This window comes from Balaenoptera acutorostrata, chromosome 9, assembly GCF_949987535.1.
Source record: "Balaenoptera acutorostrata chromosome 9, mBalAcu1.1, whole genome shotgun sequence".
In the NCBI taxonomy this organism is placed as follows: domain Eukaryota; kingdom Metazoa; phylum Chordata; class Mammalia; order Artiodactyla; family Balaenopteridae; genus Balaenoptera; species Balaenoptera acutorostrata.
Window position 1 is genome coordinate 33,918,608 of NC_080072.1, and position 26,932 is coordinate 33,945,539.

A 26,932-nucleotide genomic window follows, 5' to 3' on the forward strand; every position below is an offset into this window, starting at 1 on the left:
AGTTTCTGTGATCTATATAAACCTGGATTGAATACACTGCTTTGAGATATGATCTAGAAGGATCTCATTTGTCTTTACTGTGGAATTTACTGATTTCATAAAGGTAAAAACCTTTCCTATGTTACTGTGAATCTATTTTGTCTTTGTGTATACTAATTTTTTTAGGAGATGATAACTGCTAGGAGTGATGGACCCACATGATATTATACTATGTAATTATCAATTTGAAAGAGACTGAGAAGAAATGAAGGTTATCTGAACTGTGCCTTTGTTAGGCAGATATCATCAACTCAATGTATACTTGTATCAGTTGAAATCCTGGATGAGAGATAGCCCTTGAAACTACACAGATAGCTTGCTGATTAATCACAGAAATTAATAGACACCTCAAATAATTGTGAAATGAGAATAAGTAGAAAATATTTGGTTTTTTTTACTGTATTTATGGGTATTTTTTGTATTCATATATATTCTCTTATCTAGTATTAGTCTATGTTTTCTTCTTATTCTCTCTTTCTTTGTTACCACCTAGTAAAAATATATTTTTATAATTACTACATCGTCGCAGATGCATGTCCATTCCCACACATTACCTCCCAAATTTTATCATTAACCATAAGACGTAAATAGTATTACCCACATTTCACAAAAGAGGAAATAGAATAAACAAAGAACTAAAATGAAGTTTTAGCACCAAACTGTCTGACTCCAAACATACTGGACTGGGATACTTTCGCTCTAATGATTTTAAACCTAATTTAACAACACAGGCCCTATGGTACACCTGCAAAATAGACAATTTTAGTCCATGGCACAGTTTTAACTTCCTCTTTACCTTGCTCTGTCCTTGTAATGCCACTTTGCTCCCAAGAAACAACTTTTTTATTTTTATTTTTAATCCTGTAGAATATTACTATTACTCTCAGTAAAATGTTTTGTATTTATATTCTAAAACATATTTTTTTATTCCACAAATGGGCAAGCACATTAAACCAAAGGTTCTTCAAGGACTGAGACACCTCTGGCTTACCACAGTCCTCACTGTCCCGGACCCTTCTGTATTATCTGTAATAGTTGACTATCTCCTCTTCTAGAAAATTGCCACTTTGACCTCTTGAAAAACTTCCATCATCTTCCACTTATTCCAACTCTGTTCATCTTTTGCTTGATACTTCTCTGCTTTATATTCTGGTTCTATTTCCTCTTGTCTCTACCTAAAGTTGAGAGTTTATGAAAAGCTTAGATCCTATCACACCTATGACTCATCAAACAGTCCTATGCTCATGTCTTTCCATACCATTTTTTAAGTTCCTTGAAATATGTGTCAAATCATCATGTGCTTCTGATTCCTCAAAATCAGCCTGTATAAAAGGAAAGTCACAACCTTCTCTTTCTTTATGTTATTGTCTATGGCAAGTTGCACTGGTTTCCTATTAGTTTCCGCTGTAACTAATCAGCACAAGCTTTGTAGCTTAGCACAAATTTACAGCTTTGGAGGTCAGAAATCCAAACTAAATGTCACTAGGCCAAAGTCAAGTTGTTGACAAGCCTGATTTCTTGTGGAAACCCTAGGGGAAAGTCTATTCCTTGTCTTCCCAGCTTCTAGAGGCTTCCTGTATTCCTTGGCTTGTGGACACATCAACTCCTACTTTCAATGACAATCACTTTCTCTGACTCTGACTCTCCTGACTCCTTTTTATAAAGACTTCTGTAATTACATTGAAACCACTCAGATAATCCAGGATAATCTTTTCATGTCAAGATCCTTAATTTATACACCTCTACTAATTCTCATTTGCCATATAAGAGAACATATTCACAGGTTCTGGGAATTAGGATGTAGATACTTTTAGGGGATCATTATTGTAAGTCTCACACATTTTATCTCTGCCTCGATCTCAAAACTAGTTTTCTGCCTATGTCCAGTGAGTCATAAATTCTATTTGTTCCCTCTCTGCTGTTTTTATTATGATACTGAGGGTATGTCTCATTTCCATTCTTTACTAAATGGCTGCAACTGTCTCATCATGTTCTCTGCCTTTAGACTCTACTTTTCTCTGGTCTTTCCTACAAAAAGTCATCCAGCATACTCCACTATATTTGATTTTTTTTAAACTTTCTTTTAGCCTGCTTTCCTTGATCAAAAAAAAAAAAAAAACAAAAAAATAACAAACCAACTTTAGTTTTTCTTTATTGCCTTTACAATAAAATTCAAACTCCTTCATACTCAGTTTGAGGCTTTGTGGTTTGTGCCTATACTATCTTCAGAGGTTGTTATTTTTGTTTGACTAGACAATTCACCCCACCCAAGCTAGGCCAATAATAGTACTGCCCTATACCCCTGGACATGGGACTAGTCTAGAATGTGTCCATCTTCTTTATTAAAATTGCCCTGAACAAGCCAACAAATAGGAATTCTTCAGGGAGGCTGGTGTGATGTACATTACAAACGTATGCTATTAATTTGGAATTTATATTATTGTCAGGTTAATTATTTCAGATTATAATTAAGTCATTTATTTTTTTAAATTTGTATTCCCTTTTAATAATGGCATACTATAAAGAAACTTAGCATACCATCATAGCCATTTTAAAGGGAAATCATTTTTTATTATGTTTCAGTAATGTAATTTCTTCATCATATCTTTCTCCTCACCCATTCAATCTTTCAATAGATATTTGCTGTAGATCTCAATCCCGGACATTTTATAATCTTTATACCCCTCTAAGTAGAGGACTTCTCACCCTTCCTCCTTTCCTCCCCAACTTCATTCCTTCCTTCCTTCCCTTTCTCACATTTTCAGTTACCAGATACTATTTTCTGTGCTCTGATATGAGATCAGTTACAAATACAACACAAGGCAACATCTCTAACTTTATGAAGCTCACAGTCTAAAGGGCTTCTTAAACATTTCTGTATTCACCACTAAAGCTATCAATGTGTCTTCCACATAGTGAGACAACAAAATCATATTGGCATTCTATGCAGTGTCTCAGGAACTCCAACTTTACTAGTAGAATAGCATGTATTTTACTAGGCTGTCAGAAGAGAAGAGATACCTTGACCTAATGGATTATATAACATCTCACTGGCCTTCTTTATAGTTTACTGAATGAAGCATATTCTTGTACACCTCAGGGTCATCATGTGTACCTGTTCTTTTTGCCTGGAATCATGGACAATTTCCCACTACTTTGTTTCCCCGGTCAGTTATTACTCACCCCTTAGACTACAGTTGAAATGCTAATTCTCACCAAGATCCAGTTCTGAATTGCAAACATAATTTTAGCATCTTTTTTATATTGTCTTGTGAGATGCTATATTTTCCTTTCTAGTACTTTCACCAGCTGTGATATTCAAAATATAAAATGATTGATATGGTACGGATATGAACCAATAAATGTGACTCTACTCTCAATGCTGGAGCAGGGTCCTGGGAATTTTCTGCTTGACAGGTGTCAAGCAGTCACGTAGTCTCTAAGCAGCAGCACTGTGACAGCTCCTAAGAGACTTGCCACGCTCTCATAGATTCAGCCAGGAAAGAGACATGAGCCAAAATCAATTTGGACAGTTTATTACGCATACTTAAAGCATAAGGAAGATCAGCGTGGCATTGGCAATCCGCATCTCTAGTATCAGTGGATGACCTCAAACATGGGGTACCACGTGACAGACAACACAGGTGGTGGTTCTCTCTGCCACTGTGATTCAACTCTAAACTACAGGAAAGCAGTGTTATAGCTTACAGTTTTACCCAAAGAAGGGGGAGTGGTGTGATATGGAAAGTTCCATGCCTCACTGGCATTAGGAAAACAGGAAGTTACTCCATCGCAGCCTCCTGCAAGGTACAGAGGGAAATGAGAAGCAGTCTTTCAACAGCTTCTAACAAGACTGCCTATACTTCTGTGTTCCATGGAGGATCACAGGGCATTCCACCAAGACCTGGGTTACACTTCAGATTAGCCTTGCTTTTGTGACTTATGTGGAGATATGCAAGGCTATCAGGTCGTCATGGCAGAGCCATTTTGCTACAATAAGTGTTAGCCATTTATCGATGAATGACAGCTTAGTGTGTGTGGGGGAGGTACAGGATTCCAGGAGAAGGACCAGGATGAAGGAGACAAAGGTTATTTTCCAGTTGGTACATAAGTGCTTTAATATTTAAACAATTTACACACCTATATTAATGTATACTGGTTAAATTTAACCCCTACTTATTATAGTTGTCACCCATCCATTTATCTGATTGTTAATGTCTCATACCCTCACTAGACAATAGTCTTGTTCACAATAGGGACTGCTTCCATTTTGCCAACCACTGAAGAGATAATTGTTAAAATTGTGCTAGGTACCTGGTGGATGTGTAATAAATATTGGATCGACAAATGGGCAAATGAGTAAATTTGATGCTAACACCACATACTGTACTAAAATAACAGGTTTCTTGTCTTTCTCCAAGCACTTATTATTTTTTTTTCCTGATGTGTGTCTGAAGAGCCTCAGTGTTTACAAAAACTCACTATCGAGTTGAACATTTTGAGGATTTCTAGCCCTCACTTTAACCGCCCAAAGAGTGCTCCTCCAGGAGCCCATTCAGGCCATCATGTAAATCTCTTTTCTCTGGCAGTTAATGGACATGACAGACAATGGCTGCACTTCCTTCTAACAGGCACAGGAATTGATGGTTTATTAACATTACTGACAGGAGTGCTGAAGGGACAGTGGATTAAATCCAGCACAAAATTTTGTAGGTGTCAGGATTAAGTCAGTGGTAAATATTTTGAATAGGTTTTTTTTTCCTTCTACGTGAATCTGCCTGAATGTCATAGTCCCCCCTGTTTGTGTAAATCTTCCTGCCATCTGAAGCCTGGATGAAGCCAGTTGTTTAATGTTGTCACTGCCGAAGCACAGCAGCTGCTCTGGATACTTGTTCCAAACATCCTTTCAAAATTTTTATTCCACTAAGTGAATTTTGTTGAAAACAGCAGGTATTGAAATGCCTATATACCAGCTTGTCAAATTCCCTGCTATTCTAGATGTGTACTTTTTTTTCCCCTTTAAACTCATTTTAATGCATTTTAGTAGGGATTTTTAATATATTTCCAAGGCCTCTTTCCCAACAGACCTATTTTGTTCTTTTCACTTGAATTTAAAAGTGGAACAAAAGACACAGGACTTGGCATTTATGGGGTAAGCTGCAGTCCAGGGAATACCCAAAGTCCTAGAAGTGTGGTATTCATCCAGAAAGGGAACAAAGAGCTTCGCAACCTATGGCAACATCTCAGCCCTTGTGCAATTATATATAACATGATCCACATTTTTCAGCACCTTCTGTTTTTAAACCATACATTAAATAGTGCTTATACAAGCAGGTCAAGTTCTAAACAATTTACACCTATATTTAATAGGTAAAAAGCTAAACAAAGTAAGTGTTCTTTTCTGGTTTTACTAGATGTGCAAACAAGTTTGTGGAGGTCCAGCAAACTATATAGATAATATGTAGAAGAAATAAATTCAAACTCAGATTTTGATGATTCCAAAGCCCACTCTTATCTCTCTCAAATTCTTCACCTCTTTTAATTCTTGGCTCAAGTGTCACCTGCTTAGAGAGTTTTTCTAGACTTTTAGCATTGCAAACTACCTTACTTCCCGCCTGAAATTCCCTATCCCCTATTTCTCTCTACTTTTCCTTTTTCCTCTAGCACTTAACTTTCCAATATACTACATAAATTATTTTTCTATTTATTGAGTATTGCCTGTCACACTTACTTGAACATAAGCTCTAACCAAGTAGGAAACTTTTGTTCACTGATGAATCTCATAAGCACCTGGAAAAGTGCCTGATAATATTAACCTCTCAAAAAAACTTGTTAATCGAATACATTATCTTTATACTACAACATGACTTAGAAGGTCTTTGTAAGGACTGGAAACACTTTAAAATGTGATCAAGGCACATAGTTGGTGTCCAACAAAAGAGAAAGATAATGATGATAACAATAATAATTTATTTATTAATAATTTACGATTAAAGAGAGATATTATCATTTTTTAGTCAAGCTACTGCCACATTATTTAATATTTAGTTTTCTTATTAGCAGATCTAAAATTCTCCCCAGTCTCAGTTGCCAGTACAAATGCCAAATTGTTAACAAAATGATGACTTTTACTCAAATCAATTCAATTTGATTTCACAAGTATTTATCATTCACCCTGTACCAGTCAATATGCAAATTATGAGGATTATGAAGATGCATAAGATACAGACTCTGCCCTCCAGGAATGGGTACTGTAGGGGGGATATCATGCATAAACTAGCAATTACTTCCCATGTGAAATAGGGTATGTGCTACAATAGAGGATGGTATAAGGTTCTGGCGGTGGTTTTCAATTTTGAATTACTTTTATTATGAATGGCAAGAAGGATGTAGAGTTTCTTTCCATGCTACAAAAAAACTAGCTTCCAAACTGTACTACTGGGTGAAAAAAGGTGACTGAAAATTTTCTGTAATCTAACAACACAAATTTTATTTTCCTAATGTTTAAATATATTTTACTGAGTTAATTAGGATAATGACTAACATCACCAGCAAGGATAAAATACAATTGGCTCCTAAGCACAAATCTACATGAACAGTCACATAAACTCCTTTATCCAATCTTTATTATTAAATGTTTATAATTAAGGGTATTGATAAGCGTTCTGAAATGTAATTTAAAATACTTGTGTTTCATTTTTCCTTTGCTATTTACTAGCTCTAAGATTATCACCAATACCCTTATTTTCTCAAATCTTCAGTTTTTTCATCTGTAAAATGGGAATAATAGTAACAGTGAAAATTTATGGAATATTTAACATGTGCTAAAAATTGTGCTGATACTCACATGTTATTTTGTTAAACTTTGCAAAGCTCTTTAAGTATTATTGTTACAGCCACTCAGCAAAGGAGGCAAGAAAACCTTAAAAAGGCTTTACCTTTATGGCCCAAAGTTACCTTACTAGAATTTGGCAGTAGGTACTCATATGCCTGATTCCAAAACCTTCATCTAATTAAGACTATTGATCTGAGGTTATATAAGAAGATAATGCACAGCTTTCCCCCCAGTAATTATGCTGTTCTGGGCTTTATTGTATCCCAAATGATAGTAAACTGTAATGGGACATTAAACTTGTTCCTTCCCTCTATTTGACTAAGAACGAAAATGCTGAAATACAAACTGGATTTTTCATGTGAGAAATGTTTCATGAAACCACAACATATAACACAGAAAGAAAACAAGGAACTTTCAAATCAGTGTCTTGATTAATCAAATTTTCTTGTGAAGGATAGCATAGTCTTAAAAATTTTGAGCTACAAAGAACCTGACAAAGATAATTAACGTAATCCCTCTGTGGGATTTCCTTTCTAGTAAAATAGTACTAAGATGTTTAACAACGTCAAAGGGTTCTTCTAAAGTTTACATGAGGTAATGAATGCAAAAAATTGATGTACAACTTTTTTGAGGGGTCTTTGGAATAATTATCTTGTAGAGCTGTCACTTTGGTTTCAGCAAAATTGGGCTTTGTAGCCCAATTCATTAGCTATACAGCTTCTCTAAGCACAATAAAAAACCCTCAAATTTTCTGTTGGTCTTCTTGATATGTCACTGGTCTATCCTTACAGTTAGAGAGGTTATATGACTTGTAATTGTAGCTGTCAAAATGGGGGTCAAAATGTGTATTTCATGTGTCTTGCAGTTATCACTTAGCTTTATCTACTTAGCCTCCAGAGGGCTTAGTGTATTCCTGTGTCAGTGATCACCATCTAATTCTGAGAAACTCATATCTGGATAATGAATGAATGAATAAATCTCTTCTAAATAACACGTTTTATGGAACATGGGAAAAATTTTTTTCTGGGCAATTTGGTAAATTAAACTTTGCAAAGAGTTGTTTTAAGGTTTACTGTTCCTCTTCCTTAGGTGTCCCCTTATGTGGCATTCATTCACTCATCTTCTCATTCATCAATTCAGCTACTAGTCACCTCATCCACTCACCATTTATCCTTCCACTTGCACACCCCCTATCCTATTATCCATGCATTCCTCCATTTACCTACTCATACATCCATCCACTTATCTATCTCCCCGTTCATCCATGTCTCCGCTCGTCTATCCATCCATTATGCTCGTCCATCCACCCATTCACTTACTTAATCCAGTAATCTATCCAAACAGCTCAGGGTGGACATTTGAGACACAAAGAAGAGTTACATTAAGCTCACTCATCTCAGAGAAGGAAAGAAGAGAAACTTAATCTCTTTCAGTTAGAGAATCGAAAAGGATATTCAGATTATTTCCGAAGATCTAATCATTTCTTATTTCTACACATTTAAATCAGGAATCCTTAGAGTAATGTGACTGTGTATGAAAATAACTGCGCTCCAGCCCAAATCATCTGAGGCAGAATCTCAAGTAGCTTAGCATGGGCTTCAGTGTTTTGAATATCTACACATAAATTTCAATTCAAATCCATCATTAAGAAGCACTGCCTCTGAGGCGGTACACAGTGTGGCTTTCACTGAGGATCATGATTCCCTTGGCATGCCCCAGTAGAACACACACATTCTTACTTATGCTTAACAGTAGTATAAATCCCATATGTTCCCAAGACAGAGGTAACCTCAATATCAGTATACTCAAAATGTTTCATAAATGTAGCCGCTTAAATTAAACCAGTATAACCACTGGTGTCAGTGAAGAGAAAAACAATGTATTTTGGAACTGCCTTACTCTGTGTTTGTCAATTGAAAATAAACCAAATCTGCATGTGTGCGTGCGCGTGTATGTGTGTGTGTGTGTGTGATTTCAGAAGGAAGCTTCCCCTTTAGTCTCCACGAGTCAGTAACACAGAGGGAGTAGTTTCCTGGATTTTCTCTCCACTGTTTTTCATTCAGGGAGTGGGGAAGGTGTGGATTTTATGAGTGGTGAATTGCGAAATTTCTAAAAATTCACTTTTCTATACTCAGCAGGATTAAGATCTGTTTCCTGTTGTCCTGTTATAGCCTTTTATAAACCTTTCTACCCTGTGACTGCTATGCTTTGGGAAATGTAAGGCCCAGGGCCTGGTTTTTGCAACCAATTGTGGAGCCAACCCTGCCCTGCTCTTGGGATTTTATACATGAAGATGTGGTTTGCATTGTAGCTAGCCTAATATCTGCCTCACACATCAATTTCTCTTATGCAACTGTGACTTTGGGGAGTGGCCTGGGGTGAGGACAGTATTAAAGGTCTCATATTTGGCTATTGGTAATCATAATCCCACCCTCTAATCCTAGAATAAGCATGCTATTAGATTTCCATTCTTCTGATAGCTGTGCTATTTTTCAACTGGTTCAGAACATAAAAATGAAAAGTATCATTTTAATAGTATCTTCAGGGAAACCTCCAAGTTATATTTGTATACATACACATAGGTATATGTATATATATATGCATATCCAAACTAAATATATATTCATATACATATATAAAATTTCAGCACTTCTTGAAATGTGACATGACCAAATTGATCATATGAGATACTTGCTCCATCATCTGTTTATTCTTCAACTGGAATTACTATGGAACTGTAGAAGAGATCAGTTTACCAACATCTACTCATAAGCCAGATTCCTGCATAATCCTTGGTATCTTCTTACCCTTCACCTATCATATTCAAGTCATGGCTAAATCATCTATATGTTACCTTCTACGTATCTTTCAACTCTGTCCATTCTCTCCATTTACACTTCAGAAACTCAGTCCAAGTTACTACCATTTCCATCTGTAATGATGAAAGGGAGAATAAAATGGAAGGCAAAAAAATCACGTAAGTGTTGCTTTATCTACAGAAAAGCGGCCTCAGATCCATTCGACAAGAGTAGTGCCAATGTATGGGACTGCTGAGAGAAGGTTGTAATGTCTGTTGCTCCTCAAAATGATATTTGTCCTCCTGGTAATACATAGCCTGTGAATGCAGTGGCTGTAACTGGAAATAGCAGAACAATTCCAATGCTTCATGTTTCTAGAAAGGTGTAGGATCCATAATATAGGCCACGTCCTACATGAATGTAAAGGCAGATAAAGAATATGGAAGCTCCATTTGCATGTAGGTATCGAATGATTCACCTGTAGTTAATGTCACGGCAGATGAGTGTTACTGATGAGAAGGCAGTTATTGTGTCTGGTGTGTAATGTATTGCTAGGAACAAGCCTGTTAGGATTTGTAGAATTAAACGAATACCTAATAGAGAACCAAAGTTTCATCATGACGAGATATTTGATGGGGCTGGAGGTCAATAAATGCATTGTTGATGATTTTTATTAGTGGGTGTGGTTTTCTGATATTGGTCATTGGTGTTCTTATAGCTGAATGACAACGATGATTTTTCATGCCATTAGTCATGGTTAGAATCCACGTGGGAATGATGATGACATGTTGTATTTATTTTAAGTGTTATTTTTGTGATTAGTTTTGTGGGGTTTTCCTCAAAACCTTCGCCTATTTATGGGGGCTTTGGGTTGATTGTGGGTAGTGGTGTTGGGTGTGGGACTGTGTTGAATTTTGGTGGCTCATTTTTCGTCTTGATGGTGTTTTTGATTTATTTAGGGGGGATACTGGTCGCATTTGGTTACACGACAGCTATGGCTACTGAGCAGTATACTGAAGTTTGGGTTTCTAATAAGACTGTTTTGGGGGCGTTTCTTTCAGGATTGATAATAGAGTTTTTAATGGTGCTGTATGTTTTAAAGGATGAAGAGGTGGAAGTTGTGTCTAAGTTTAATGGGCTGGGGGACTGGGTTATTTACGACACTGGTTATTTATCATTCTGGTTTTTTAAGTGAGGAAGCTATGGGGACTGCAGCATTATGTAGTTATGGTATTTGGTTGGTAATTGTTACTGGCTGATCGCTGTTTATTGGTGCTGTGGTTATCATTGAGATTACTCGTGGTAATTAAATAAAAGCACGCTAAGGATAAGGGTAATAAGGAACGACAGGAAATATAGTTTGATAAGGCCTTTTAGGCTTAAGACTAGCGTAGAGAGCTTTAATTGAATAAGGGATGTGGTTTTTGGTAAAATATTTTCTAGTCAGATTAAGTCTAAGAGGGAGGATGCTGGGTTTTGGCTTATTGATAGATTTAAGTAGGGAGGTAAGCGGTGCATGATAGTGGGGAAATATCCTAAAAGACTAGAAAACTTGAGGGTATTTGAGGGGTAAATAAGTTTTAAGTTTTCTGCGTTAAGGTTAATTTCAAGTGCTGGTACAAAGCCTAGGATGGTCACTGTAAGGGCAGTTAATTTTAGGTATGGGGGCACGGTTATTAGGGGGACCGTTGTTGGGGGGATGTTGTTGGAGATAATGAATCTGGCAAAAACACTTCCAATTAGTAGGCATTTGACGGAGTTAACTAAGAATGGGTTGTTTTCATTGATTGAGGTTAAGGGAGAGAAGCGAGGCTGTCCTAGTAGTGCGAAGAAGATAACGCCAGCACTATAGACAGCTGTGAGGGTGGTGGCAACTAGGGTTATTAGCAGGGCTCAGGTGTTGGTATGAGACGTGTTACCAGCTTCAGTGATCAGGTCTTTAGAATAGAAGCTGGTGAGGAAAGGCATTCCCGTCAGTGCTAAACTTCCAATAATAAGGGCTGTTGTGGTGAAAGGTATAGCTTTGAATTGGCCTCCTATTTTGTGAATATCTTGTTTGTCGTTCAGGCTGTGGATAATAGATCCGGAGTATATGAATAGTATGGCCTTAAAAAAAGCATGTGTGCAGATGTGCAAGAATGCTAGATAGGGTTGGTTGTTGTCAATTGTTACTATTATTAGGCCTAATTGGCTTGAAGTGGAGAAAGAGACAATTTTTTTAATGTCGTTTTGGGTGAGGGCACATATTGCTGTGAATAGGATGGTGAGGGCTCCTAAGCATAGTGCTATTGTTTGAATGTTTGTTGTTTTCTGTTAAAGGTAAAATCGAATAAGCAAGAAGATTCCTGCCACAACTAATGTGCCTGAGTGGAGGAAGGCTGATAGAGGAGTAGGGCCATCTATTGCTGAGGGGAGTCAAGGGTGAAGTCCAAATTGAGCTATTTCCTGCCACAGCTAGTACAGGCCCTATGAGGGGGAGATTTGAGTGATTTAAGCCGAATGTAAAAATTTGTTGCAGGTCTCATGTGTTTAGGTTAAAAAGGAATCATGCTATTGACATAATAAATCCAATATCCCTGATGCGGTTATATAGGATTGCCTGGAGAATGGCTGTGTTTGCGTGTGTTTGCGTCTGTTCGCCCGTATCACCACCACCCAATGAGCAGGAAAGATATAATTCCGACCCCCACTCACCCAATAAAAAGTTGGAAGAGGTTGTTGGTGGTAACAAGAATTAACATGGTGATAAGGAAGAGTAGTAGATATTTGAAGAACCGATTAATATAGGGATCCAAGTGTATGTATCATATTGAGAACTCCATAGTAGACCATGTGACAAATAATGCTACTGGTACCAATTTTATTGAGAAGTAATCTATTTTGAAGCTAAGTGTTAATTTAAGGGTTTGAACAGTGATCCAATGTCAGTTTGAAATAATTATTTCTTGGCCTGTGTGGACAAATATTGTGGTTGGAATTAGGCTGGTAATGAAAGCACATGAAACAGTGTTTTTTACATATGATGGATTTTTATCGCTTTTGTAAAGATCTGTGTTAATTATTATAATTGGGATTGTTAACATAAGTAGTGTGACTAGAGCGAAAGAGGAAAATAGGTTTATTACTTTTATTTGGAGTTGCACCAATTTTTTTGGTTCCTAAGACCAATGGATAACTATTATCCTTTAAAAGCTTGAAAAAGCCACACTGTTAGGCATGGGAGCATGAATTAGCAGTTCTTGCATACTTTCTCAGTAAATAAGAAGTTTCAATCTTCTGTTACTAGATTCACAATCTAGTGGGTTTTTTTAAAACTATATTTACAATACAGGAGGCCTAGGATGATTTGGGGATTTAGTGACAATAGTAGGAGGGGTAAGATGTGAAGGGTTATAAGGGCATTTTCTCGTGTGAAGGAGGGTGTAATATTATTAATATGGTGTGTGTATTTACAGCATTGTATTGTAATTAGTATATACAGAGAGTATAAGGCTGTAATTACAATGTTGGCTCCTATTAAGATAATGGTAATATTTGATCATGAGAAGGACGATATAAGTACAAACAACCCTCTGACCAGATTAATGGTTGGGGGTAAGGCCAAGTTTCTTAGGCTTGCTAGCAGTCATCAAGTGGCTATTAGTGGGAGGAAGGTCTGCAAGCGTCAGGCTAAGACTATTGTTAGGCTACGGACTCACTCGTAATTTGAATTTGCTAGGCAGAATAGTATGGATGATGTGAGGCCATGGGCAATTATTAAAGCAGTGGCTCCTATATAATTTCAAGGCGTTTGGATAAGAAGAGAGACAATGACAAGTGCTATATGACTAACGGAAGAATATGCGATAAGTGATTTTAGGTCTGTGTGGCGCAGACAGATTGAACTGGTTATGATTATTCCTCATAGGGAAAGCATAAGAAAGGGGTATGCTATGAATTCTGTTAGTGGGTTAAGTATCGCTGTGATTCGTAGTATGCCATAGCCTCCAAGTTTTAGTAATATGGCTGCAAGGACTATAGAGCCTGTGATGGGGGCTTCTACATGTGCTATGGGTAATCAAAGGTGGAGATGATAGAGGGGTATTTTTACCATAAAGGCTATTATGCAGGCTAGTCATATGAAAATGTTGGATCAAGAATTGGGTAATGCTTTGGTTCAATATTGCAGTATTAAGAAATGTAGAGAGCCCGTAGTGTTTTGAGTATATACTAGTGCTACTAGAAGTGGGAGTAACCCGACTAGTGTGTAGAATAAAAAATAGAGTCCTGCATTAAGGCGTTCTGTCTGGTTAACTCATCAAGTGACGATAATGAGTGTAGGAACTAGTGTGGCCTTGAATATAATGTAAAATAAAATTAGTTCTGTGGCATTAAATGTTATAATTACAAATGTTTGTAATATGATTAGTATAGTGATGTATACTTTTTTTTGGGTCAGTGACACTTTGAGCAGGTGAGACTGGCTGGCCATTAATATTAATGGTAGGAGTCATATTGTTAAGATCAATAGCAGTGCAGATAAGGAGTTGGAAAAGAACATAACTAAGAAATTAAGGCTATTATCATTAAACTGATTAAGGAGGAGCAGGCTTGTGAGGCTAGTTAGCAGGCTATGGGCTGTAGCATTAATTCAAGCTATATTATTTTTTGATAACCAAGTCAGGGGTATTAATATAATCGTAGGGACAATACATTTTAGCATTGGAGGAGGTTAAGATTTTGTACGTAGTCGGTGCCACATGTGTTCGATACTATCACTAGTAAGGATAATCCGAGTGCAGCCTCGCAGGCTACGAACGCTAATAGGATGATTGCTATTATGCCGGCTAAAGTGAAGTGTGAATTTAGGCTCATTAGGGTTGCCATTACGAATAGTGATAATATTATGCCTTCTAGAAATAATAGGATATTAAGTGGGATAAATATATTAGCAGCCCTACAAGAGATACTGTAAAAGCTATAATAATATTTATATATAGTAAAGGCACTTGGTAATGATGAATTTAGTCATAAAAAATCTAATGAGTTGAAATCATTTGTTTTGTTTTAAACTAAATACGATATTCAATTCATTCTAGTCCTTTTTGAGTTCATTCATAGGCCAGGCTAATTGCCAATAATGAAAGTAAGAGCAGGGCTATGGTGAGTATTGTTTTTAGACTATTTGTTTGAGTTGCTCAGGGGAGGGGCAGTAGAAGGGCAATTTCTACTGCAATAGAAATTTCTACTTCAATTGCTGCAATAACCTCATGTGCAGAAAAATAGTTACAATGGCAGGACTGAAACTGCTATACTTACAAACACTGCATTGCTAGGTTGGCTCTTGACTTCCATCTGGGAACTTGGATTTTGGTAAGCTTCCCACCACTCACTGATAAGAATGGCTCAGAGTTACTAAACTCTTTGTGCAAACAATATGGATTATGCTGAAAACCCACTTTCCTTCTGGGAGTTTGGAGTTACTGTATGTACTAGGCAGAGGTGCACATGCCTATGTGTCCAGCCCCCAATAAAAACCTAGGACTCCCAGGCTCAGTCAAGCATTTCTAATAGAAAACATTTCACATGTATTGTCACACCTGTTGATACAGGAATTAAGCATGTCTATGTGACTTCACTGAAAGAGGACTCTTGGAATCCAGTGCTTTGTATCCTCTGGGTTTTGCCTCATGCCTTTTCCCCCTTTGCTTATTTTGCTCTGTATCTTTTGGCTGTAATAAAGCCATAGTCATGAGTATGACTAGATGCTGAGTCTCATGAGTCTTCCTAGCAAATCATGCAACCCTGGAATGGTCCTGGGGACTCCTGACTCATCTTTGAACTGGTCTTCCTTCCTCTAAGTTGTCCTCCCTCCAAAAACAAAACATGGCTATGTGATTATATGCCCTTTAAATGTTTTGATTCAAACATTTCAGTATATGCTACTACTATAGGACTAGGGTTGACAAACTTATTTTTGTAAAGGGCCAGATTGTTTGGAGGGCCATATGGTCTTTATCATAACTACTTAACTCTGTCCTGGTAGCAAAAGCAGCCATAGACTGTACACAAATGAGTACAGCTGTATTCTAATACCAGGGGTCTTTTTGAACACTGGAATTGAATTTCATATAAGTTTTACCCATCCTGAAGTATTATTCATTTGATTTTTAAAAAATCATTTAAAAACGTGAATTCCATTTCTAACACACAGGCTATACAAAAATATGTAATGGTTTAGAATTGGCTAGGGAATTCCCTGGCTGTCCAATGGTTAGAACTCCGCACTTCCACTACAGGGGACCTGGGTTCGATCCTTGGTCGGTGTACTAGAATCCCACAAGCTGCGAGTGGTGCAGCCCAAAACAAAAGAAAACAAAACAAAAAAATATTCTCGAATTTTTTTCAATAAATACGTACTACAGAACTACACGGTCTGCAGTTGACTGAATCAGCGAATACAGAACTGCGGATGCGGAGGGCTGACTATAAAGCTACAGGTGGATTTTTGACTGTGCAGGGTTGACACCCCCAAGCCCCGTGCTGTTTAAGGGTCAACTGTACTACCTATCACTCTAACGATATCTCTCACTCTATCCCTCCTTCACAATGTCTGTTCCAGCTATAGTAAACTATCATATCCTGGAGTTCTGTGCTCACTCTACCACTGGGTGGTTGACATGTGCAACTCTCTGCTTTGAACTCTTCACCCATTTATCCTATTTCCCTAGTTAAATAGCATTTGCTTTTTTATTTCATGTCAGTCATCACTTCCTCATCACAACTCCAAGGACATCAGATGATATTATTAACTCTCTGAACATTGGGTGCAGGTTCACCTCAGTACTTCTCATTTTTAAAATTCATTTGTTTAACTGTTTACTCAATACCTGTTTCATCTGTTAGGTCATATGCTACATGAAGGTAGGTATAGCATCTGTCAGCGTATACCTTTGTCTTTCCAATACACCTTTGTCTTTCCAATACTTTGTACAGTATTTGGCACATAGTTTTCTCTCAAAAGGCATGTGTTGAATTAAATCATCAGTATTTACTATGTGTCTGGTGCTTGCCTAGATACTAGAGACACAAAGAAAATAAAATGTAATTGAAAAGCTTACAGACACTAGTGAGGTGAAAGAAATATATAATTTAAATGTAATGTAGTAAGCACTGAAATATACATATGTGTATATATTTATATTTATATGGCTCATGAAAAATAGAGGAGTATCTCCAGACCTGAGAGCCAAGAAAGAGGAGAGCGTGCTAATGAGTATGGAACTTGATTGCATTTGGAAGGCTAAATAAGGGATGGTGAGCTAGATGACTAGGAAAAAAATTGAGGAACTTAGAACTTGAGAATAGAAACATTTAAAAAAAAACACAACACTTTCAACATAATGTAAGAAGAGAGAATGGCCCCATACCTCAAGCTAGGGAATAAAGAAAGGTTTCTGGGAAAAGATAACACCTGAGTTCTAGTTTTAACAATGAGTAAGAATTGAGCAAATTTTCCAGAATAGTGGCGTGATGAGTTCTGTGACATCTTCAATGAAGTAGTTATCTGACAGGTGAAAATTATTTTTAAAAAAGCCATTTAAAGTCACTGGAAATCATCCTAAGGGCATATAGAAAATTAATAAACATATATTTTAAAAATTGACTAAATCTTGTTCAGAATAGCTAGGTCTGTGGCAGTTGAACCACCCTCTTCTAATCCTCCCCAGCTCTGTGTGATGGAAACTCTAAGTGTGCTAATTCAGAAGAGTAAAGCCAAGAAGACAGAGTTCCCTCTCCTCTAAGTTTCCAGTCTATGACTACGGTTTCACCCCATCGGAGGCAGGCAAGCAGTGTTTCTCATTACCCTGTAGGACTGTGTGGTGCAAGCTCTATTTTGAGTATGACAAAGCAAGAATGCTGGGGCTTGACCTTCCCCAACCCCTCCACCTTAGCTCACTTGTAACACAGAGGTTCTAGACAGGGAGGGACAAGCCAAGAGGACCAAATGCTACTACTCTCAGTCACACCCACTTGTAGAGCTGGGATGTCACTCAGGGAGAAAAGGGCAGTTGTCTTCACCTCCAGCCCAGGTGTAGTGGTACACAGCTTCTACCCAAGGGGAGAGGCAGGCCTTAAGGATCATGAACTGTGCAAATATACCTGAAAGTGCTGATTTCAGAAGGGAGCTAAAATAATTTCATGCCCAAAGCCATTGTAGAAAATAATGAAGAGGTTTAAAAAGGAATTGGTAGCCTCCTGATACTCCTAAGAAAAAGGGAGGGCTTCCCTGGTGGCGCAGTGGTTGAGAATCTGCCTGACAATGCAGAGGACACGGGTTCGAGCCCTGGTCTGGGAAGATCCCACATGCCACGGAGCAACTAGGCCCGTGAGCCGCAATTACTGAGCCTGCGCGTCTGGAGCCTGTGCTCTGCAACAAGAGAGGCCGCGATAGTGAGAGGCCCGCGCACCGCGATGAAGAGTGGCCCCCACTTGCCGTAACTAGAGAAAGCCCTAGCACAGAAACGAAGACCCAACACAGCCATAAATAAATAAATAAATAAAATAAACCCAAAGTTAAAAAAAAAAAAAAAAAAAAGGAAACAGCAGAGCTGCCAGAAGTTTCACAAAGAAAACCAGGGAAAAAGACAGTCTGAAAGAGTCCTCCTGGGATTGCAAGCAAATCTGGATGTCAAGACTATATACGCATGTATTAGGTTACACTGACTCAGGAACAATTAGAGTTGGATATAGAAGATTGGAAGCATTCCCTAAGCCACATGCAGATTCATCAGCCAAGCACAGGATCCTCAACAGCACAAAGGGCTTAGGTACAACTTCTGACCAAACACTAAAAAAAAATGACAAGCTACTCTGACCCAGGGGCAACTCCGAGGAAGCAAGGTCTATGAGTAAATCATAATCATCACTGATGATCTGGAAGAATGGAAGACTGTCCATGCTAAAGGCTATACCCTCTCCAGATGAAGTAAAAAGGAAACTTCCAAGGTACTAGTTCCTGGATGAACATGAGACAAACTTTGAAATTCCTTGAATTATGAACACAGTTTACAAGTTACACATTTTACAGGTTCAACAGTAAAGGGTGAACATCTTTAACCAATAAGTTCATTATGCTAAACCAGGAGTGGCCCCTGGGTAATCAATCTAAAAGAAAAATCTGAGCAGGAACATCCAAGGCTGCACAGTGAGGGAGGAAATAGGCTTCATAGATTTAGTTTAGCAAAATCACTAAACAAAGAAGTAAATGAACAAGCAAACAATAGCAGCAAGCCACAGGAGAGGAAGGGAATCAACTGAGATTTGGTACAATATATTATTTAAAATGTCTAATTTTCAACAATAAAATTGTAAGACATTCAAAGAAACAGGAATGTATAACTCATACATAGGTTAAAAAAAAAGGCAATAGGAATTGCCTTTGAGGCAGCCCAGACAGTGGACATAGCAAACAAAGAATTCAGAAGAGGTATTATAAATATGTGAAAAGAACTAAAGGAAACAATGCTTAAATAATTAAATGAAAGTATGATGACAATGCCTTATCAAATAGAGAATAGCAGTAATGAGATTGGAATTATTCAAAAGAACAAAATGAAAATTATGGAGTCAAAAGTACAGTAACCAAATGGAAAAAAAAAAATTACTAACGGGCCCAATATTGTATTTGACTTGGAGGAAGAAAAAATTCAGAAAAATTGATGGTAGATTGATAGCAGTTATACAATTTAAGAACAGAGAGAAAAAATGAATAAAAATGAACAGAGCCTTAAAGAAATGTGGGAAATATTTAGGCACACTGACATATACATAAATGAAATACTGGAAGGAGAGAAAGGAGAAGAAAGAAAGGAGAAGAAAAAATATTCGAAGAAATGATAGTTGAAAATCTCCCAAATTGGAAGACACAATTAATCAACACATCCATAAGCTCAACAAACTTCACATACAATAAACGCAAAGAGATCTAAGTTCAGACATATCACTGTCAAAATCTGGAGAGGCAAACATAACAAGAACTTATCAAAAGCACCAAGAGGAGGACAACTCATCAAGTACCAGAGACCACCCCAAAAAGACTAACCACTGAGATGCAAGAGGGAGGAGATATGGGGATATATGTATATGTATAGCTGATTCACTTTGTTATAAAGAAGAAACTAATACACCGTTGTAAAGCAATTATACTCCAATAAAGATGTTAAAAAAAAAAAAAACAAAGGAAATAATGAAGGCCAGAAGGCAGTGTGATGACATATCCAAAGGAGTGAAGGAGAAAAGTCACCCAGAAATCTTATACACAGTAAACCTAACTTTCAAAAATGAAGGCAAAATATGTACATTTCTAGATAAAGGGAAAAAAAATTCTGAAGAATTTGAGTTGCCAGGTCTGCCTTACAAGAAATACTAACGGTAGATTTTTAGACTGAGAGCAAGTGATGAAAGATTTAAATACACATGGGGAAAAAAAAGAGCACTGGTAAAGGTAATTAGTGATTATAAAAGAATATATTTGATCTCTCTCTTTTTCTTCTTTTAACTAATTTTAAACAATTGCTTAAACTATACAGGTATCCCTCACTTTTCAAAAGTTCACTTTATGCTACTTCACTTTTACCAAAGAACTGAAGTAGTACCTGCTTTTCCTAACTGAAAGAAATGTGAATGCTTTATCTCAATTAATTTTGTGCATCCATTGGCAAGATGTGTCCTAAGGTAATTGTTTCTTTGCTTAGAACAGGTTTCATAGGAATGCTCTACTTTCAAACAGCAGAGGAAACCTGTATACACAGACACACACAAACATATATACATCATATATATGTGTATATGTGTCCATATATACATATTATATATATAAATTGTATTGTTCCTCCTGTAACATATAGAAATATAATACATTTGACAATAATAGCATACAAGAGGAGTGGAAACAAAGCTGAACTGTAGTAATAAAATGACAACTTTGGTAACTTGAATTCACAGGAAGAAATAATGAGAATAAAGAGAAGCAGAAATCTCATATAAGAAGGCTAATAAAATACATTCTAAAATTCTTTAATTGCTCTACTTTCTTCTCTCAACTTCTTTAAAAGACAAAAGATAACATGTATAGTCATGATATGAATAAAAATAATAGAAAAGAAAAGGGTGTTTGTGGAAGGAGTGAAGCTGTGTAGGTATAAGATTTCTATCCCTCACTGGAAATAAGTTAATATAAATCTAAAGTAGATACTGATAATTTGATGTATACTGTAAGCCCTAGAAGAAGCTTTAGAAACATAGATCAAAATATAGTTAAATAATAAAAAGGAATTAAAATGTTACATTAGAAGACATTGCATTATATAAAAGAAGGCAATAAAATAGTATCAGAGTAACAAAATAGTCATGAGACACACAGAAAACAAAAAGAAAGGTGACACACACTTAAATTCAACCATATAAATAATAATACTAAATGTGAATGGATAAAACAATTCAATCAGAGTGCAGAGATTGTCAGACTGGATAAAAAGGAAGAACCAAATCTGTTTTGTCTCAGCATTATTCATAATATCATAAAAGGGGAAGCAACCTAATGTCTACAGTTTGATGAATAGGTGTGCAGCTAACGCCTATTAACATGAATGAACCTTGAAAACATTATGCTAAGTCAAAGAAGCCAGGCACAAAATACCAAGTATTACATGATTCTATTTATATGAAGTGTTCAAAATGTGAAAATCAACCGAGACAAAAATTAGACTAGCAGTTGCCATGAGCTGGGGGGAAGGGGAATATACAGTGACTATTAATGAGCATAAGTATATTCTGTAGTGATGAAAATGTTTTAAAATTGGAGAGTTGCAGAAGTATGTGAATATATTAGAAAACCACTGAATTTTTCAATTCAAATAGATGAATTTTATGCTATATGAAGTATATCTCAATAAAACTTTTACAAACTGTTAAGAAAAACAGAGATAAGAAATGGAAAACTACAAGAAATGCAAGACTTTCATGATTCAGGGTTTGATGTTGATGAGACTCAAGAGATAGATAGGTATGGATGAGCCTTGCAAACCGTCTAAGGAGGTTGGACTTAATCCTATAATGACTAGACAGACAATGATGGATTTAGAAGTGGAATAATGGGAAAATTTAAACTTTAAACAGACAACCCTTCTTTTGACAGTGTGGAAGATAGATTGAAAGAGTAAAATGCTGAAGTCAGGGAACTCTGCCAGTGATTCTAGAGAGGTGAAGAAAGTCTGAACCAACACAAAGAATGTGAAAATGAAGAAACATATTTAGAAGGAAAACTTTACCATTACTTTTCTGTGTGGTTATAAGTAAATGTGTAGTCATGCTGGAAACATCTCTCTGCCTATTCTTGTAGGCTTCTGAGTTCCAGAATTGGGTAAGCAAGATCACCTGCTTCATTCCTTTTAGGTTTTCCTATTATGAAAACAGCAGTGAGGAGTGGAGAAAGACGTGGAAAGGATGCATTTTGACATCCAATTATATTGTTAATCTCTGGAACTGGCAAATAGGAGTCTATTCAGGGAAATGTGTTTCTTGCCAGTGGTATCTGGCAATTAATGCTAAAATGTGGTTTCCAGCCTGCAAAGAACTTAGGATTTCACTGCAAGATTTAAAGAGAAGAATTGGTACTCACTGCTGTCTATAGCAATGTACTCAAAATCAAAACTGCATAAATGTAGATATGAGCATATGATGTGCATTAATGGTGACTCTACCCATATTAATCTTCAGTTAAATTCAGCAAAGCTAATAAATGGTAAAGTTTAAAGCCCTTAACCTGGAATACAAGACACTCCAATACCTGACTTAGGTACCTCTTTCAGCTCTGATTCCATGCCTCAGCTGTTCCCAGGTCATTTCTAGCTCCTTTTACTATTTGCCAATTTCAAAGTTCCCATGCTCTCTCATACCTCAGGCCATTTAGCCAAGCTGCTCCACATGCCCTCAAAGGAACTTCTCCAATTTTATACCTGTATAACTACTTCTCTTTCCAAACTCAGACGAAACCTCAACTTTGTCTTCAAAATGTTTCTTAAATGCTCCAACCACAACAGGACCAACCATCCCCAAAAGCGATATTAGGTTTTCCAATTTTCCTATTCTCCACTCTATATCAATTCTCATATACTTCTAATCTGTTTTTATATTTGCACATATACATATTTTATAAGTATATTTCTGTGAATATATGATCTTACATATGCATAAGTCATATGTATATACTTAGAGTTTTTAATTCAATTGCAATTTATGTAATATAATGTTTGAGTGCATGGGGTCGTGGAGTCAGAATGCCTTAATCTCTTAGAGATACACAATTACCTCATCTGAAATCTGTGGTTGATAATAGCAGGACTAACCTTAAAGTAGTGGTTCCCAAACTTGTCTGCTTATTGAAGGTAACTGGGAACCTTCAAAAACTACTTATGTCTTTGTTTCATCTCCAGACATTTTATTTAATTGGTATGGAGTGATGCCTGGGCTTTAGAATTTTTTTTTAAATTTTCATCTGATTCTAATGGGCATATAAGTTTGGAAACCAATGCCTTAAAGGGAGGATTATATACAGTCATGCATGTGTGTTAGCAGCATATTGGTAAATATTCGACATTTAAAATAGTAATTTCTATTATTATCTGTGGAATTTTTGATTGAAAACCATACCTTATTTTTTTGCCCATGGAACATAGGTGAAGTACTTAGTACAGGGATAGTGGCACTCAATTTCTTTACTAGGTAAATTAGAATAAATCAGTATTAGATGAATTCACCTCACAAAAACAAAGGAACTTTCAGTTCTATAAAGAAAGGCGGCAGATACACAGGTAACTACAGTAAAACCCAGCATGGGAGAACTGAGCTCAGAGCACTACATTGTAGTAGTGGAGAGGAGAATTGGGCAAATACATTTTCCCTGATTTAAACAAGATGCTAATGAAAGAGATGAAGGAGGAAGACGAGGAGGAGAAGAGGAACTTACATTTATTCGGCATTGCACAAAACTATGAACTTTCCCAGTTTTACAGATGAAGAAATTAAGACCCAGAAGTTGAAATAATTTGACTAAAATCACTCTAGTCAGTGATGCTCTAGCTGCAGAGTACTTAAGCGTCGTGCTGCAGTGTAAGAGCAAGGAGTCACCACACACCTCTAATCAAGAAGTTGTATACGGACTTCCTATGTAGGAACCCATGGATTAAGTGGCGTAAGAGTTTGTGCACGACTCTGGGCATACTTCTATACCATCAGCTGGTCAATTCTCAGATCAATCATTACTATGTTAAAAATAAATTAGGGTGAAACTGAAACGACTGAATATCAACAAAGAAAAAAAAATCTTCCCAATCCACTAATTCATACTTTATACAAAGCTTAATGAGGTGGACCATAGACATAATTATAAGGGCCAAAAAATATAAAACGTCTAAAAGAAAACACAAACCTTGTCAAAAGAGGCAACACTTTAGGACCTTAGATTAGGCAAATATTTCTTAGACACAAAAAGTTCTAATATCAAGGAAATATTTATAACTCTGATTTAATAAAAAAGAAAACATTTTTTTCTCTCTGAAAGTCACAGCTAAGAAAATGATAACCAAACCACCTAGTGGGAGACATCATTTGCAAAATACACATCTAATAAAGAACTTATACCTAGAATCTATAAATAACCATTATGATTCAATTATTAGATAACAATCCAATACAAAAATAAAACACTATTTTAAAAAGAATAAAACATTTAAATAGACATTTCAACCAGGAAGATATATAAATGTAAAGTAAGCATATGAAAAGTATTCAGCATCATTAACCTTAGGGAAATGCAAATTATAAATACATGCTTGACCATTATACATGATTGGAAAAGGTAAAATTTAAAAGACTGACCAAGCCAAGTACTGGCAGGAAAGTAGAGTGCATTGATATCTTATACTTTGCTGGTGGGAATGCAATTGTACATTCAATTTAGAAACAATATGGCAGTTTCTTACAAAATTAAACATACCATGTGACCTAACTATTCTACTTCAAAATTTACCCATGAACAGTGAAAATATATGTGCACTCAAAGAGTTCCGTCTGAGTGTTCATAGCAGCATTATTCACAATAGCCCCAAACTGGAAACAACCAAAGTAATAATTAGCTGGTGAATTTTTTTAAAATGTGGTGTATCCATCTAGGAAAATTAAATTAGATGAAATGAAACTAAAAAGGAACAAATGATTGACTGATGCAACAACATGGATAAATTCAAAAGCATTATACTGTTTTTATTTCTATGACATGTTAGAAAAGGCACAAACAATAGTTTGGAGGTGGGGGAGAGGACTGACACTAAAGGGGCCTAAGGTAACTTTTATTTTTGAGATTATGGCAATGGAATATGTCTTGATTATGTTGACAGTTACACAGTATATATTTCAAAAGTCAATGAATTGTCCAATAAAAATGATGAATTTTGTTGAATGCAAGTTATACTTCAATGGAGCTAATTATGAATAAATAAATAAATAATAACAAATTTTCTTTTTTGTGGGAATTCATGGTTAGAAGTGTGAGGTTCTATCACAAAAACAGAGTACAAATGATGTTGCTTTGGAATGCCAGGCATTACCCAAAGCCTCCACTTATCTGAAATAGACATAAACTCCCTATAGAAAGTACTATATTTGGATTGTTTCCTGCTACATAAACTGCACCTAATACAATGTCTGACACATAGAATTTATTTGAGAAACATCTGTTGAATTCTTTAATTTCTGCTTGGCTCTAGTGGATTAGCTCTAACTTAGAGACTGGTTTTTCTTTGTCATACCTGTGCAATTAGAGATTGAGATTAATATACTTTTTACTCAACAGAGAGATTAAAGAGGTAAACTTCAAAATAAGAACTATTATAATTTATTGTATAAAATTTTGAATGAAAATCTTAGCACTCTTTTGGAAAATCATAATTAGCAAAGCAAAACCCAAATGTGATATGAGAAAAAGCTTGGTAGAATTAGGAAGTATAATGCATTGATTGCTGACACCTCAGGGTGCTACAGCACTGTCATATATGGATGCTGGGGAAAAAAATTGACTTTCCACATTTCCCTTGAGGTGACGAGAGAATTCATGAGGCTGTGCCCAGTGTGACACCCTGAGGATTCCATTTATGTCCCTCCCACCTAAACACAACGGTACCTCTCAATCTTCTCTCAGGCTTGCTTATGAGCAACATCAAAAACGGGGACAAAAAGTTTATCTTTATATTTCTGTCTGCATATATTAAAACAAAATACTAGAAGGGAAGATGAAGGCAATCAGCACTTGCTGATTCACATACACTATCTATACAACCACCACTTCTATAGTGTAGTAATGATTACCATTTTGCAGCTGGGAAAATAGCTCAAAGAATTTATTCAACTCAAGAGTAGAAAGAGCCTGGATTCTATCCAAGTTAGTGTTAGAACTACAGACACTTGGTTATCAATATTATGATCAAAAAGAATGATCCTGGGGCTTCCCTGGTGGCACAGTGGTTGAGAATCTGCCTGCCAATGCAGGGGACACGGGTTCGAGCCCTGGTCTGGGAAGATCCCACATGCCGCGGAGCAACTAGGCCCGTGAGCCACAACTACTGAGCCTGCACGTCTGGAGCCTGTGCTCCGCAACAAGAGAGGCCGCGATAGTGAGAGGCCCGCGCACCGCGATGAAGAGTGGCCCCCGCTTGCCGCAACTGGAGAAAGCCCTCGCACAGAAACGAAGACCCAACACAGCCAAAAATAAATAAATAAATAAATAATTATTAAAAAAAAAAAAGAATGATCCTTTTTCTTTTAACAATAGATAATATTTATTGTGCATTTAATATGTGCCAGACACTATTGTAAGTTGATCATTTACTTGTATCAGTTCACTAGATTCTCAAAATAACTGTATTATACAGAAGCTATCTCATTAATCTCATTTTACAGGTGAGAAAAAAAGAGACATATGTTTCTTCTCTTGTTCAAATCCATACTGAAATTGACAGTATTAAACACAGAGGCCTGGATCCAGAGTCTCTGCTTTTAATTGATGCACAATCCTGCCTCTTACATGGGTTGGAAATGAAGATAGTAAGAACAGTTGTGAATAAAATACAGGCTTAATAAATGCCTAAAATAGGTAAGACCAATCCAAATGCTCCCATTTTTTTCCCATTACTCAGAATATTTGATTCTACTTCTCTTTTCACAG

At 36.6% G+C, this 26,932-nt stretch overlaps 1 protein-coding gene and 1 non-coding gene across 3 annotated transcripts in view; both read right to left on the reverse strand.

Moving 5' to 3' along the window:
* The window catches only part of LUZP2 (leucine zipper protein 2), a 414,349-nt gene that overhangs the window by 78,358 nt on the left and 309,059 nt on the right, over positions 1-26,932 (reverse strand). The gene's annotated exons all lie outside the window — the stretch shown is intronic.
* Positions 2,529-2,628, reverse strand: LOC114236833 (small nucleolar RNA SNORA15). The gene has a single exon (XR_003622690.1). It is a non-coding gene; the product is annotated as a small nucleolar RNA SNORA15 (small nucleolar RNA).